The sequence below is a fragment of the Pan paniscus genome, chromosome 19 (assembly GCF_029289425.2).
Source record: "Pan paniscus chromosome 19, NHGRI_mPanPan1-v2.0_pri, whole genome shotgun sequence".
Lineage (NCBI taxonomy): Eukaryota > Metazoa > Chordata > Mammalia > Primates > Hominidae > Pan > Pan paniscus.
The window spans coordinates 77,639,092-77,653,485 of record NC_073268.2 but is presented as its reverse complement, the minus strand read 5'-3'; the positions used below and the strand labels follow the sequence as shown (position 1 = coordinate 77,653,485).

At 48.4% G+C, this 14,394-nt stretch overlaps 1 protein-coding gene across 1 annotated transcript in view; it reads right to left on the bottom strand.

The window, feature by feature from the left end:
- Positions 1–2,192, bottom strand: part of TBX4 (T-box transcription factor 4) — a 32,715-nt gene extending 30,523 nt beyond the window's left edge. Inside the window, exon 1 of the mRNA XM_034942639.4 lies at positions 2,037–2,192. The gene's annotated coding sequence lies outside the window, so the exon portion shown is untranslated. The remainder of the gene's footprint in view (positions 1–2,036) is intronic.
- Between the last annotated feature and the right edge of the window lie 12,202 nt (positions 2,193–14,394).

The window sequence follows — 14,394 nt, the reverse complement described above, 5'->3', positions numbered from 1 at the left end:
TCTTCCTTTTCTCTCCGCCACGAAGCCACATCCAGACCTCGGGACAGCTTGCCCCCTTCCCAGCAATTTCCTTTTTTCCACGCCCGGCTGGCCCGGGGCGGTCGTCCCCGCGGTCCTCTCGGACCTCGAGCTTGGGCGCGCTCGGCCGCCGCCAGCACCGCGGGGTCCCGCACTCAGCACCGCATAGCGGTCCGCTCTCGTCCTTCACATCCACTCCTCCGCGGGGGCGGCCCGCAACCTCCGCTGCCTTTGCGATGGGGTCTGTTGCTTTCAGCTGCCTCGTTTTCCAAAGACGACAGCATTTTTCTTTTCATTTTTAGGTTACTGGGGATATGTTTCTTGCACTAGGGGAACTGTTACTATTTCGTACTTTTAAAAATATTTTAATTGTCCTTATTACCGTAGTATTTTGATCAGTTCGGGAACTTTGAGAATATCCTATCGCGTGGATTATTACTACTTTGTATCTTTAATACTGTATGGTTAAAGCCCTGCTTTGATTCGTTAGCTTACTGTTACTAAATTTGTTGTTTTCCTGTCACTGTTCCATCATTTCAGGGCCGCCTGGCACATTCATAATACTATTTCCAATATCGAGGTGACATAGTGAACAGTAGGTCACGTTAATCTATTGTAATTTTTTATTCTTGCTTTGTATCCCTAATACGTTTCCGTTGCTTGCTCTTCATTTTGTTTATACTTTGTCACGCTGTTTCAATAACTTCTTGTTTACCATAACTTGTTATATAATTGTTCTCAAAATTCATGTTAATTTCCCTCACATCCTTATAATACTTCTTGTTATCTAACCACAATTTGTTTTGTTAGGCTTGCTTATAACACTCCAGGTATTATTCTTCAACACACCCCGACAGTATCTTGTTACTTTGTCATTATTTGTAATGTTACAGATCTGAACTCGCTAGTTACTCATCACATCATTACTTCTTGTTATTTTGTCATACTTTGTAATATTGTTGTAGCTCTTAATACTCTGATTATTTTTCATCACGTTGGTACAATACTTCTTATTACTCAACCATTATTTATAATGTTCTTGTGACTATTAATACATTGGTCATAAATTGTCATATTACTCCAGCAATTCTTGTTAATATGTCTTTATTTATATTACTATTGCTCCTAAGATTTTAGTTAATATTTCTTTTAATAGTTCGCTGTAGTATCAATAATACATTATATTATTATATCACTACCACTAATAGTATTTCCCTTAATAGTATTTTCATTGTTCATCTTTCTCCTACAGTTCGTTTGCTAGTTTCCTACAGTTTGGTAATTTGTTACACTATTACTATATGTTATATTAGTGCACTTGGTTTTAATAAACAGTCCTTACATTGTTCCTCTATTTAGAATTACTTTGTCTTTAATCCTTTTAAAAATTGTGATTACTATTTTCACTTGATTCTGAAAGTGACTATGATTGTATTATTTGGAAGTTCACGTGTTATATCAGTTATGCCGATTAGCCCTTTCTTTGGTAATTGTTCACATTCCAATAATCTTTAATCATCGATCATTATTTATATATAATGTTCCTTGCTTTAATTTTGACTAGTCTATTGCATCAAAGGCTCTGAGTCTAGTGTTCTGATCACTCACATATCTACACGGATTTTCGCTCCAGTACCGGGGCCCTCTTCCTTGGCCTTGCATATTCTGCAAACACCAATTTCCAGGCCACCGCTCCGCCTGTCACGGCCTTGTTCTTAGGGTGCTGGCGCTGTCGATATTTCTATGCTCTTGGATCTCTAGACCCAATTCATCGCGTTACTCAGAGAGGAGGGCTCGTGCCCCGACTACTGGGTGTCGGGCCGAGGCGGCGGCCCGACCCAAGGCACTTCGCGCCGCCTTCCTGCAACTTTGACCGCCCCTGAAGTTCTTCCCCGGGTCGCGTGACTCACCCCTTTCCAGCTCATCCTCCTGTCCGACCCCGCAGCCTAACCCTGAGCCCCTGTGGCCCCAGCTCCGCACGCCCAGCTCGTCCCCACTCGGCTGGAACCCACACTCACCCTAATTGCGGCGCCGCATGCGGAGGCGCCAGCGGCCCGAGGTCCCCTGCAGGTTCGGGTCCGAGGAGCGCGGGACGGCCGGGGCTCCGACTCCGCGCCGCCGGGTCAGGGTCCAGCTGCCCGCCGTGCCCTCGGGGCTGGACACATCCCGGCTCTGGAGCGGGCCCTTGATCTCCAAGGCTGCACTTTGGGGCCTCAATTCCCTCCTCCTCCCTCCCTCCCTCTGGGGCCGCCCCCCCTCCGCGCTGACGTCGCCGCTGTCAATCAGTCTGCGCCCGCTGTCCCCCGGGGAGGGGGGCTCCAGGGTTCCCCGGCGTCGCGGTCCCCAAGATCCCGAGCCCCACGCGAGCCGCCGGCTCCTCCACCGCGCGGCCCAGTGCCCTCCTCTTGGCCCTCGGGCCCCGCGAGCCGGGTAGGGGCTGGGAGCCCCGCATGGTTTAGATTAGAGAGGCGGGAAGCAAGGGCGAACAGCCCGGCTCTCAGCCGAGGCTCGACAACCAGGAGGGCTCGCCTGGCCCCGCCGTGCCCGAAGACTAGGACGCTCCACGACCGGGTCTGGCCACCCCCTGCCGGCGCCCGCTTCCAGGCAGCGGCTTCTACGGATCCCCGGCTGCGGGCTCCCCGGCCGCAGAGCCCCGCTCCCCAAGCCCTGCTCCCAGCCGTGCGCGCTGTTCATTTGGGAGCCCCGGTCCCGAGGTCGCAGGCGCACACGCGCCTCACAGGCCCACGCTCCGCTTCCCTACCATGCCCACCACGCGGCCTTGCACTTCCAGGCCCTGGGCACCGCCCTTCTGCTCACCCGCCCTCCTTGTCCCGGCCCAGGGGGCCGCGGGCGCTGGACCCGGCCTGGCGCGCCTCGAAGTCGGCCGCGGAGGTCAGGGGTGAGGACTGGGAGGAAGCCCGGTGGCCGGGTGCGGGGCGGCGGCGGCAGGGAAGTGCTGGGCCGGCCTCTGAGTGGAGCCGAGTCCGGCTCGGGCCTTGACAGAGCCCAGGCCGGGCTGCAAGGTGCCAGGCTTGGCAGAGCCTCCTGGGGAAACTGCGGCCCAGGGCCAGGATTCCACGGCAGCTCCTTGAGATCCTGGAGAGCTGAAGAGGAAGCCCAATGCCTGCCCTAGTCTAGGAAGTGGAGACTGGGGAGCGTCCTGCTCCCAGCCACCCAGTCCTTCCCGCCTCAGAAACGGAGTCCCGCTCAGCACCTAGACCTCTCTGCCCAGCCTCTGAGCTCTCTGTCTCCACTTACCTCTGTTTCTCTCTGTCTGTACCTCCCACAGGATGCTGCCTTTCCACTAGCAGACGGACCCATGTGGACCCCAGCCCGTGCCCCAGCCTCCCCGCCTGTCACATGCCCAGAATCCTGGGGCAGAAATAGGCCTGCCCACCCATCTGCAAAGACAGCAGAATCCTCATCAATAAGGATCCCCAGAGTGGTCCCTTAGTGCTTAGCATGGGCTGCATCCCTCCCTCCACCAGTGTCCTCAACCAGCCTCTGTCCTTTTCCAGATTCTGACCTCAAAATCAGCTTGAAGGGAAGAGGACAGGGAAATTCTTTTCCTGGATGGGTCTGTCCCTGTTCTAATGCTAGGAAATGGAAAGCCAGCATCAATGCCTTCTTTACCACCCTGCACTCAAAGGTGGAAGCAAAAACGCCAACTCAGAAAAGCCAGTCGCTGCTGCTGTCAGGAGCCTGAAACCCAGCTCAACAGTGGGCCGCTGCTCAAGTCCCTATCACCATTGCAGTACCAGATCCCACCACCCCATCACCATTCCTCTCATGGAGTCTCAAACCAGGGAGGGGAAATAATATCTAAGAGGAGTGGAGGAGCGGAATCCTTCCCCAAACCTGCGGACTCCTGGAATGGAGAAAGGGAAGGCCCTGGCGTTTCAGGAGATGCCTGGGGAGTCGTGTTTCCTGTGTTAGGGAGACCTGGATGACATGCCTCAGCTTCTGCTCGCAAGCCCCCTCCCATGACCTCTCCAACAGCCTGTAGGGAAATCCCTTGCAAATAAATAGTATACAGACTAAGCAACCAACTACTGTGTGGAATGGTGAACAGGGAGGGCAGTGAATCACCAGGTACTATGGGAAGACTAGAGCTAGGCCAGACTCTGGAAAGAATTTGTTGACAGTCATTGGAGGAAGTTCATACTGAGATCGTATCGTATAGTTCTTTAATAAAACAAACAAACAAACAAAAACAAACAAACAAACTAGACTGGAACCTTCCTATAAGTGCAAGGCTTTCTGGAGACTCATGGCAGACAGTCTAAATTAATATCAACAGGTTCATGATGACGTGGAGAAATGAGATATGGAAGGGACAGGTAAGCTTTTGGCAGTAAAAAGGAAGGGGCAAACCAGCCAGCAAGTGAGTAAACGAGAGCGGTTCTGTATGCACATTCCCCATTATTAGAATGGAATACCTCATTTAACTGACTCTAAGACACACATTTTTCACATTCTGGTATCTCTGAAACTGAGATGCATCTGATAGCTAGCGGTGTGTCATAGCTTAATTAGCAGCGTTTTTTCTTCTTAGTCGTATGTAAAATAATAGAAAAGCTTATAATGGATGCTGCATAGTATTTGCTGAAAAAGAGCCTGTGTAGAGGAGGAGAAGACCAATTTTATTTTCTCCAAAACTACTTTGAGGAGTTCAAAATATGAAAACCCTCCTCAACTAGCTAAACAAATAACTGACGGTGCCACACATCGGTCACACTGATTTGGGTTGGCTTGGGGGAAAGTGCTCAGGTTTGGTAGCAGGCTCACCTTGGTTTTGAAACCTAGCTCTGATTCCTGGCTCACCATTTTGCAGCTATGTGACCTTGGGCAAGTTCATTAATGCTCATATAAAATGGGGATAATTACGCCAACCTACTAGCTTATTGTGAGGATTGCCTATATTAATGCATGGTTGATAAAGGCTAGCTCCCAAGTATTTTAAAAATTTATTCTACTTTTCTCTTTTCCGAAAAAGGCTTGAGGTGGTTTATAACCAGAATTAGCTAATAAAAACACAAGTAGAAAAACACATTAGGATCAAGGAAAAAGGAGTAAGCATATATGCTATCACTAAGTGCTGACAAAGTTGCTATAATTGAGAATAAAATCTGGCTTATGAGCCAGCAGAGCAACATGGTAGTTCTCTATATCAGAAATGTGGAAACAGTAACTCTTTGGTGAATGGTGAAGGAAGAGACTTTGTCCTGGCCCTAAATTTTAAAAAGTAGTTTCTCGGCTGGTCGCAGTGACTCATGCCTATAATCCCAGGACTTTGGGAGGCCTAGGCAGGCAGATCATTTGAGGCCTGGAGTTCAAGACCAGCCTGGCCAACACGGTGAAACACTGTCTCTACTAAAAATACAAAAATTAGCAAGACATGGTGGCACATGCCTGTAGTCCCAGCTACTATGGAGGCTGAGGCAGGGGAATCACTTGAACCTGGGAGGCAGAGGTTTCAGTGAGCCGAAATAGTGCCATTGCACTCCAGCCTGGATGATAGAGTGAGAGACTGTCTCAAAAATAATAATAATAAATAAAATTAAAAAATAAAGAAAAAATAATAGTTTCTAATGTAAATGTTTATTGTTATATCGTACAGTGTTTTACCATTTACAAAGTGGTTTCACAGCTGCCATCTCATTTGATACTGTATTAACTCCATTTTTTTCTCTATTTTATGGATTCATTCATCCAAAGAAATATCAAATGCTTACTATGTGTTAGACACACAAACAGGAGGAAAGGCCAACTGACTATTCTGTTAGTTACCCAACTACTTGACTAACCCGTCACTAACAGCAAATTCATTAATGAATGACCTGCAAGCTGAGTAATTAATCACCTAAATAATCAATCTCAGAGACAGCAGGGGCTACAGGATAAGTGGGGGATGCCAGTCAGCACAGTAGGGTGGCTCCCTAGAGCCTGGGGTGGCTTTGGTTGAGGATGACCTTTTGGTGGAGGACGAGCTGGCACCATAGTGTAGTGAAAAGCAATTACAATTTTTTTAAAAAATTAGGTTTTTGGAGCACTTAATAAATACCAATGCCAAGCTCTAACCCAGACCAACTGAGTCAGAATCTCTGTGAGTAGAGCCAAAGCCGGACATGGTGGCGCCGCTTGTAGTCCTAGCTACTCAGGGGGCCAAGGCAGGAGGATAGCTTGAGCCCAGGAGTTCCAGGCAAGGCTGAGAACCACTGGTCTATGAAAATCCTGTTCTCTGCTCTCCTAGTCTCTCTTGTAGCTAGAGATGGCCACGTAATCCAGTGTTGGCCAATAAGACCTAAACGGAAGACTGGAGGGGAGAAAGGTTGTGGGAAATATTTTGCTTTCTTGATAAAGGGGAAGATGTGATCTTCCTTTCCCCTGCAGATGAGATCCTTGAAGTTCTCACCCTCTAGAGACCTTAAGGAAGAAGGATGAAAGTCAATATGTTAAGGATATCCAAGGAAAAACAGAAAGGGCCTGAGTTCCTTATGGCATCATTGAGCAGGTAAACCAGTGCCAGCCTGCTTCTTATAAATAAGAAAAATAAACCTTATTTCTTTTCATCATTGTTAGTCTGGATGGATCTCTGTTACTTACAGCTAAATATACTCCTGAAGCATATGTAAAAGTTCCCAGCTCAGTGTTCCTTTTTTTTTTTTTTTTTTAAAGAAACAGGGTATCACTCTGTTGCCCAGGCTGGCATGCAGTCATAGCTCACTGCAGCCTCAAAGACTCCTGGGCTCAAGCCATCCTCTTGCTTCACCAGCTCAGTGCTGAGTGCCTTCCTCCATAATGAAAGATACTTACCTGAGTGCGCATGTGCTCGTGTCTTCCCATTCAAAACCAGGACACAAAATCCCTCCTCACTTCTTTCCCAGCTATGTTTTTCTGTGTATGCTGTGGTCTAAGGCCTGGGATCCTTATTAAGCTCCAAAAGGGAAAGGATGGATGAGGCAGCAGGGAATTGATCTGTCCCCTGTAGCTTTATTGTCCCCCTGTAGCTTTATTGTCACCCAGTAGCCCCAAGTCTTGGTTCCAGATTCCTCAGCCCACATCCCATTCAGATTAGCAAGCTCAGGAAAGCTGTGGGGCAGGAGCTTGAGCTCCCTCTGGGAGGTTGGAGAAGGACCAAGCAGGGGATGGGTAGAGGTGGCAGCTGCTGCTACTGCAGGTGCTTCCCCTCTCACCACAGATGCAGGTCTGCTCACCTGACCTCTCACCCTGCTCTCTCAGGCCTTCTCCCGTCAGGGAGAACCAGAAACTTCCAGGTAGAAGGAACTGAGGACTGGGCTGCCTTCATCTGTGAGCTGCGTGAGGCAGACTGGTCTGAGCCCCTTTGGGACTGAGGGCAGAGACAGTGATTCACCAACAGCACAGGTGGATCCCTCCTTTAACTCTCATTTGAGACACTACAGAGGTAAGGAATGAATGATCAAGTCTGGGTTTTGCATAGCCTGAGCAATCTAGACCTCCTGATCCAGAGACCTTTTTCTTTGGTGGATTTTCTCTAGAAGGTCAGCTTCCCCTCCCCCATCCTTACACTACATGCTCCTGAATCCTCACTTCCTTCCATTTCCTTCAGTAAGACTTCTCTGAAATGTATGCTTATTTCACTACCAGAGGAAGGTATATCTCCTAGGGTTGTGCTAGGTGAAAAAAATTCCTAAATCAGAGATATTATTTAATTGTTCAACACTTCCCTTTTTTTCCTTTCTCCTTTGCATTCTTCCCAAGCATAGATAATCCAAATTTGGCTTTAAATTCGGCTCCTTGGGGATATTTCTGAATGAGGGGCTAAAATAAATTAGAATTTAAGAATGGGAGACTATCAGAAAATGCTTGGAATTTGAAGTTTAAAGGCCTGAATTCAGGTCTACAGCATGTTCTACGTCAGAGTTTTAAGGCTAGAGCAGAGTTTTAAGGCTCTGCTTCCTCATCTATAAATGAATTTAATAACAATAGCCACCTCATAGGGTAGCAGAAAGGATGAAGTGACAGCACATAGATAAAAGTACTTTGAGGGCTCACAATTATAGCTAACATTTATCAAACACCTACAATGTGCCTGGCAGAATTCTAAGAACTTTATGCACATTATCTCATTTCAGCCTCACTACCTTATCAGGTGGTTACTATCATAAACCCAATTTTACAGATGAAGAAATTGAGGTCACATAATTTGCCCAATGTCATACAACCAGGAAATGAAGTCAAGATTTCAAGCCAAACTAGTTTGAATCTTCAGTGCCTATGCTTTTAAGTAAACTGCTCTCCAGTCTCTTAGCCTAAGCAGGTTTTATTTGTTAAACAGGGATAACACAGCCTCCTTCACGTTGTTGTTGTAAGAGTAACATGTATAGTGCCTGGCACATGGTAACACTCAAATACAGGTATCATTATAAATAGGACTTGACCAAGGTCTCACAGTAAGTAAAGAGGTTATTGGACCTATAGGGCTCAAGAGCCCAAGATCATAACCTATTCATTATTATTATTGTTCATTTGCTAAAAAATAAAATACTCACCCAGGGACCAAAAACTTAATCATCTCTCTCTTCAGATTTCCAAGAGAGGGCACTTCCAGTATCCTTGATGTTCCTAAGAACATCATTCTCTGTCTCCTGCAGGCTCCTACCACGTTAGCTACTGGAAGAAAGCCAGCAGGACCCCAGGAGTGGGGTGCTCATTCACCAGGACACATTGCTAACGGAATGAAGAGCGAGGGTTGTACACACAGACTCTGCTGCAAGCTTTTCATGTGTAAAGATGATGTTGATGGCCCTTTCTAGCTGAGAACACAGCCTTGGACAAAAAAAGGCAAATTAGGCCAGCACAATGGCTCAGGCCTGTAATCCCAGCACTTTGGGAGGCTGAGGTGGGAGAATTGCTTGAGCCCAGGAGTTCAAGACCAGCCTGAGCAATATATTTAATAGCAAGACCCTATCTCCACTGGGCGCGGTGGCTAACACCTGTAATACCAACACTTTGGGAGGCTGAGGCAGCTGGATCACTTGAGGTCAGAATTTGGAGACCAGCCTCGCCAACATGGTGAAACCCTGTGTCTACTGAAAATATAAAAACTGGCCGGATGTGGTGGTGCACTCCTGTAATCCCAGCTACTTGGAAGCTGAGGCAGGAGTATCGCTTAAACCCGGGAGACAGAGGTTGCAGTGAGCTGAGATTGTGCCACTGCACTCCAGCCTGGGTGACAGAGTGAGACTCCGTCTCAAAAAACAAACGAACAAACAACAAACAACAACAAAAAGACCCTATCTCTATAAAATACAAATTTTTAAAAAGGGAAATTCTTGACTACATCAGAAACAAGTGACGATAAGGAAAATTGTGCTTTCATCTGGAATAAAATCCTTTATAACAGGCCACCGGGCAAAGAACCCTCTTCTCCTACCCCACACCCCACCTACTTGGCCACAGACCTACTGCCCCAGAGGCAATCCAGCCCTGGGTGTGGAGGGACACACCACAGGGTTGCATCGGGGGCTCAGAACACCATTCTCTCTCCTTCCTTGAGTCTGATTTATTACTATGAAGGCACTATATAAACACAAAGCCAAATGACTCATGGCAACAAAGCTGAATGAAACTCCAACAAAAGGCACGTCCTTGGTGCCTTCCGCTCCTTCCCCACATCACAGGGCCCTTCTAGCAGTCTGTACCAAGCTCAAGCCTCTTTTCCAATTGCCGTCCCAAGAAGCGTGTCCTGGAGCTTCCTGAGTGCCCCCATCCCATGTCACCAAGGCCCTCTTCTCCCTGCTGCCCTCTTCCTCAAACGTCCCCCATCTGCCTCCGGCCCCACTCACCCAGAGCTGCTCTCTGTGCTTGGGTTTTTCAATCCCCAATTCTAAAGGGGCAGGCACAGTAGAAAAGGGAATGGAAGGAGGCTTGATGTGGGCATCAGTGGGAAGATTTGGAAGAAATTGGAGAAGGGACTTTGCTTACTGCTCAGTCATCAAAACCGTTCTATAGCAGATTTCATGAAGAAAAGACACTCAGCTGAAGGCCTACGGGAAACTTCCTTGCCTCCAAGGCCCATAAGCTCTGTCCATCAATCTGTTTGGGAAGTGCCTCCTCACATCTAGCTTCAACCCCTCTTGCTGCAGTTGGTCCTTTCTCTAAGGAGTCAGAGGCACGCTGGGGCTCTGTTAACTGGTCAGGCCTCCACGGTAAGACTTTCCATTCCCTCATTCAGTCTCCAAAGCTGGGGGGATGCAGCTGTCCAAGGAGTGCTGTGCCCTGGAGTTGTGCCAACACTGGCGCGGAACAGGGTGCAGACCCGAGTGGGCAGGTTGTGAAAGGCAGGCCCGGGGCTGTGGCTCCTCTGGGAGATTCAACAGGTCCCCGACGGGAGGACAGGAAGGAGTCCCTAGGCCCGACCACCACCCCCGCCTCCGGCGTCCTTGCATTTTCTGAAGTTTCTCCTTTGAACACGCTCCTTTATTTATTGGGCCTCGTTTAACCTCAGCCATGTCCTCCCAAGATCATTTATTTGGTAACTGTCACTCAGCCTGCTCTGGCATTAACCTCGTAATCCTATTGATTTCCTCCAAGGTAGTTGGAGGTTTTCCCGTCTTCTTGCCGGGCAGGTAGGGACTGATTCTCAGTTCCATTATCGAGGAAGACGCCCCAGGCTGGTAAGGGGCCTGCCCAGAGGCCGTCTGGAGTTTCCTCATTCTCACTGTGGCTCTCGCCAGCCTGCGGGAGACCGATTCCTGAGGTCACCTCGGCTGCTTAAGTGTGAGGTAAGGTGGCTGAGCGCCCACCACCATCACCAGCATGAGCTCCCTGAGTGGCTACTGAGGCTGTCCTTCAGCTCAAAGGGCCTGCATTCCACCAATTGAAGCTCCGATTGCCCTGGAAGCCCGCCCCCCCACCATCTTGGATTCCGGAAGGGGAAGGGGCCCAATCAACGAGGGGGAAGCGGGTGAGGGTGGGGCCGAGGCCCAACCTCGCGCCCACGTGGCCACCAGGCCTGCGCCTTCCCGCCACCTGTGGCCGGCAGCCTGGCCCCTGTTGAGCTGCAGCTGCAGCTCCCAGACACCAGCCCAGTCCGTCGCCAGGGGATTAGTGTCTGTCTGTCGGTTGGGACAGCCTCAGTGGGGGTTGTCCCGGCCCAGACAAGGGCCTCCACCTCGCCTTTCCCCAGGACCACCCCCCCGAGTCCAGCATGGGCAGAAGGGATTGTTTCGGGGGGTCTGACTGCCTGGAGTGCTGATCTCTCCCAGAGCTGAGGTGTGGGGTGACCAGAGTCCCCCTCCCTGCCAAGGCTGAGCCACATGTGCTGGGAAGTTCATTTCCCCTTGTTTTCCAGAAGGGGCTCCGGGATTGACCCCAGGAGTGACCCCAGTGTCAGGAGGCATTAATGATCTCCATACGGGCAATAAACAGGCAGACCGGCTGGCTGGGTGTGGAGGTGCCCTGGAATGGGGCCGCCTTATTAGCCTCACATTCACTCGTGGGTAGAGGCTTAATTAGGAAGGGCTCCCTCCTCTGTCTCCCCCTCCCCCAAGCATCCTTGACCTCCCTGGGAACTGAAGTCTTCTCACTGGTTCCTCTGCCCCTCAAGGGCTTCCTCAAGAGGCAGCTTCTTCAGACGTCAGCTCAGCCATTTGTCCGCCTCTAACAGGACTTTCGACTCAGCCCTGATAATAAGGTCTATCTTGTTTGTAAAAGCCTCCAGAGGCAAAAAGTTCACAAACGTTCTGAGTCAGCTCACTTTTTTGTCTACCAGACCCAGGAACAAGAAGGTCTTTCTCTTCTTTAATTTAAATCCCTCTTGACCATTTAAGTTTGAGCCTGTTGAGCCTTATTTTCTCAAAGTGCAAAGGGAGATAGCTGGTGACCACCCTTTACTTCCAGTCTTTAGCAACTGCCTAGATGATTACAAAGCCCAATGTGATTGATCACAGCTGTCTCTCCAACTTGATTGCCATTAGGGAGGTTGCTCATTCTAAGTGTGCAGCTTGTTCTCCTTGGGCTTCAGTTTCCTCATCTGTACAGCTCACTTGAAATTCACCAAACACCACATGCTAGGCACAATGCTAAGCACTAGGGCAATACTCAGGGCCTACTTTACAGGAGCTCCCAGTCCAGTGAAGAAGACAGACTTGTAAACAAACGCCATAATAAAATGTGCTCAGGGCTATAATCTTAAGTCCTTACTGAGTGTGAAAAGAGTACAAAAGAAGGATTAACCAGCTCATCCTGGCTTGTTTGAGGACGTCTCCATGAGAGGTGAGATCTGATGCTATCTATGAAAGACGAATATGAATGGGATCCTTCGAGACAGAGAATGTGGGAAAGGCATCCAGGAGAAAGGAAGAATACAGACATAGGCATAGAGAGGCCTGTTTGAGGAGTAGTCGGGCTGGAGTGGTAAATGAAGCCTTGTGGAAAGATAAGGCTTGGGAAGGACCTTGTAAACCATATTAAAAACTTCAGCTAATGGCAATGGGGGACCATAAAGGGTTCTTTTTGGGGGCAGGGGGAGGGAAGGAGAAGCTTGGACTGGTCAGATTTTATTTTTATTTATTTATTTATTTTATTTTATTTTATTTTATTTATGTTATGTTACGTTACGTTACATTATGTTATGTTATTTTTGAGATGCAGTCTCCCTCTGTTGCCCAGGCTGGAGTGTAGTGGCGCAATCTTGGCTCATTGCAACCTCCGCCTCCTGGGTTCAAGTGATTCTCCTGCCTCAGCCTCCTGAGTAGCTGGGATTACAGGCGTCCACCACCACGTCCAGATAATTTTTGTATTTTTCATAGAGACGGGGTTTTACCATGTTGGCCAGGCTGGTCTCAAACTCCTAACCTCAAATGATCTACCTACCTTGGCCTTCCGAAGTGCTGGGATTACAGGCGTGAGCCACTGCGCCCAGCCCAGAATGTATTGTAGAAGATGACTGGTAGTGGGGCAAATAGATTTGCAGGTAGAGACTGGCAGCAAGGAGTTACGAGGGCAGGGAAGTTATTAGAAAGATATTTAGGAGAAGTGAAGTATGGAAGAGGCAGGAGTTAAAGATGTTTCTGGGCCAGAGTATGATGGACAGTTGTGATATTTTTACACCCAGACTTCATCCCCCCCTTTTCAGGTTCAGAATGCTGGTTGAGTTTTAGGAGAAAGAATCATTCTCTAGAGGCTTTTAAAAACAAGATTGACAATATCAGGATTGAGTTACAATTTGTTAGGACCATCACTGAAAGGGTTGTGCTTACCCCCAGCTAAGACCATGTGACCCTAGTTAGTGCATTCAGATGCTTTCTTCCTGTAATTCTAATCTCGAGCCTAATGGCAGAAAGAATGAAGGGATGGAAGTTGAATCATCCTCTTTGGGCCTCGGCTTCCTTAACTGTACAGTTCATTTTAGATTCAACAAACACTACATGGTAGGTAATGTTCTTCTACTACATTCTTCAGTCTTCATTCCCCAGGGAAGCCATTCACTTGTATCCACTGTTCAGCTTCCCAGAGCTGCTCTGGCCTTCATTATTTATGAGTCTTGACCTTCAAGAATTTTCTTCATGTCAGTGAATTGCCCCATGCTTCCAAAAAATCCCCTCTCTGCTAAAACCAACCAGGTACATTGTCACAGCTTTGACACAGAACCTTTTGTGGTTGTGATGACATTAAGTGAGAGAATAGGCAGTGAGTATGGGCAGAGATGAGTTTCGTTTTAGTCATGATAAGAAATACAGGGTCTGGAGATCACAATTTGAGATACACGAGTACACAGTGGGCATTCATACTGGTAGTTGATGAGGCCACTGAGGGAGAATTCATTGAAAAAGAAAAGGAGACCAAGAATGGAATCTTGGAGGGTGTGGAAAAGAAAGGAAATCAGCAAAGGGGCCTGAGAAGAATCAGTTAAAAAACTGGCTGAGAGAGTGCAATCCTGGTCGCAAAAGAACTTTTTAGGAGCAAGGGAGAGGTCAGCAATGTAAACTACTGGCAACTGTATTAAGGAGGATTCGAGGAGGAGGAAGTTAGAGTCACTGGTGACATTAGGAAGAGCAGATTAGTGGAGGGAAGATAAGAGTTCATCTCCATTCCAGGCTGTTGGAGAATCAAATGAGCTGGCTACCATAAATTGGAAGGACCCACCAAATGGGAGAGGCTCACATTCTGGTTTTCCTGGGCTTCTGGAAAGAACCATAATGCTGGCCTCCTGTGCCAGCTTCCCTCTCATGGGCATTGACTAAAACTTGCCAGCAAGTCACTATACACCACTGGAATCCTCACCTGCCCAGAGGGCCTGTCTTGGGGAGCTCCCTCTCTCAGACTCACTCAAGAGTCGGGCCTAGAGGCCCAGCAGAGTGGCTGAAGACAACCCGACAATCATGCTGT